The sequence below is a fragment of the Macrobrachium rosenbergii genome, chromosome 21, assembly GCF_040412425.1.
Source record: "Macrobrachium rosenbergii isolate ZJJX-2024 chromosome 21, ASM4041242v1, whole genome shotgun sequence".
Lineage (NCBI taxonomy): Eukaryota > Metazoa > Arthropoda > Malacostraca > Decapoda > Palaemonidae > Macrobrachium > Macrobrachium rosenbergii.
The window spans coordinates 3,252,283-3,254,782 of NC_089761.1; positions in this window are offsets into that span (position 1 = coordinate 3,252,283).

Consider the following 2,500-nt stretch of genomic DNA (forward strand, 5'->3'; position numbering starts at 1 on the left):
CCTTTTGTAGAACAGCGGATGGTAACTCAAGGGGCAAGTGTCTAAAAAATGCTCCTCCAGGGAGCACATAAAAATGCCTGCAAATATGGGCCCTAATGGAGAACCCATGGCCATACCATCTATTTGAGAGTAACAATTGTTATTAAAAATGAAGGCAGTGTCCTGCACTGCCAGTTGCAATTGTTTCTTAAAATCAGACAGACGTCCTTGTCTGTCCCTTTGAACACTTGTCGACCCAGGGGGCCTTGACTATGTACTTTTATAGTGGCATTATAATTCCTTCCTCCATCACCAGCTCAATATTGAACGAGGACAACGCTGTCTGGACTAAGGTAATGTGCTGGAATTAAGGTTTTAGCCAGTCACGGCCAGTTATTCTCTACATAATATTCCCTTCATTTTTTTCCATTGTGCTATCACCTTAGTAATATGTGTGGGAACATTCAGTGTTAACGTAAAATATGCATTAGTGATTAACTGAGTTATTTGGCACCATCTGTGCATTCCTCAGTTCCCTTGTGAGTCTTATTATTATTGCAAGTAACTGTCCTGCATATTTGCAGATAGGCCTCAACTGTGGAACCTCTTGGCCGATCCAGGTGCAGTCCCCCCCTTCAACTGCGATCTTCCCTGTTGCGAAGATATCGTCAGCTTAGAATATTTATCCTGTGTAGGATTCCTTATTTAGCAGGCCCTTGTTATTACCTGCCCAGTAATTCCTCATTCTTCTGATCTTTGTTGTTATGTAAATATAATTAGTTGAGAGAACCACTGAGTTTATGTAAATTCCTCACCTGAAGAAGGCCTTAAGCCATAAATTTCATTTGCTTTGTCTACAAGTGGTTCTAATATTGAGTCAGCTGTGTAATAAATAAAAGGAACTTCCTTGCGTTATCCGTTGCCGCCCTGAGTCAAGTAATTACCCTTATAACATTCCCAGCAATATATATACACACACACATACACACACACACACACACACACACACACACACATATATATATATATATATATATATATATATATATATATATATATATATATATATATATATATATATATATATATATATATATATATATATATATAATTTCTACAGTTGGCTTTGTAGTGACAAGCGTATCCTTAAAGCGTGAAGAAAACAGGGAGTTAAGAGGGTATTGTGATTAAAAGTATTGTGTTTATGATGTCAATGATGTTAAAATAGAAGGCCTCATGCTTGAAAAGAGCTTTGCTTTCTAAAAGCAAGAAGGGTACTATATTCAAGACATGGCTTAAAGCCAAGAAGCTTTTGTGCGAGTAGGGTTACACATTTATCAGCGAATCATGTTTTTTCTTTTTTTTTTCAAGGCCAAGGGTTGTTAGAATGAAGAACCAACTGATTCATAACTGATATATAACTAATTCAAATGCTGATATGACTTAAAAGTCATAGCAAAATTTCAAAAGTTCTTAAAACCATCTTTTAAGAAATGTTTCCCATACAGTTTTTCTTTTGAGATAATCATCTAACTGTTAGAAACCTTTGAAAAAAGGACCATTGCAGTCATATCTTTAAACGCCTACTCCCTAATCGCACAATACTTCCCATTATTCACCAAGAAGTTTTATTTTCTACTAGCTGCAAGAAGAATACTTCCCTCTTTCTATCAGCCTTACCATACCCTATAAAATTCTTAGCAAACAGTAACCTGTAATCAACCTACACAGATTTAGACAATTCTATCAAAAATATTTTTTTTCCATTGACAGGATTTCTTGGAAAATATCTAGGCTAAAAGACCTGTAAAAATACTCAGTTTTTTATTAGAATGGTAAAGCTTTCTCATATTTCTGTTACTGATAAATCAAAAAAGTCTTTCATGACTGGGAAAAGTGTAGCGGTAAGAATATATATTATCTTTCAACATGACTGGTGCACAAGAAGACTACTTGGTTTAGGTGAATGACCTTACATCTGGTATGCTAAATAATCAGACAACTGGTATTAACAGGAGATCAACCACAGCTTAAGGAATAATCTTATTTCTATAATCCTAGAAGAACGTCACTATTTTTTAATGTCACATGGGGCACTTTGAATCGTAGCAGTCAAGTAGAGATCACGCTACATAACCTTTCGAATCAGACCAACTGTAAAGGGACATGGCCCTCATAGAAGTTTACCACAAATCTTTTTAAATTTACCTATATTATTTGCCCATTTTCACAAGATTTATGAATTTCTTTAATGCTCTACTCTTCACCTTTTTAATTGTACATCATTTCTGAAAAAGAACATAAAACGAGCAAGAGGGTTTGTAAGAGCAGAGTAAATTACCGATAAAATAATATCAAAGCGTAGGAAATTGTGCCAGAGCGTTCCGTGTTGTAAGAGAACTTAAACCCAAAGTCTGTTGGACGAGAACTTGTGGACTCTCTCTCTCTCTCTCTCTCTCTCTCTTACCAACACACTCACGCGTGCATACACTACTGAAGACTTGTTGATGAATTTACTTAC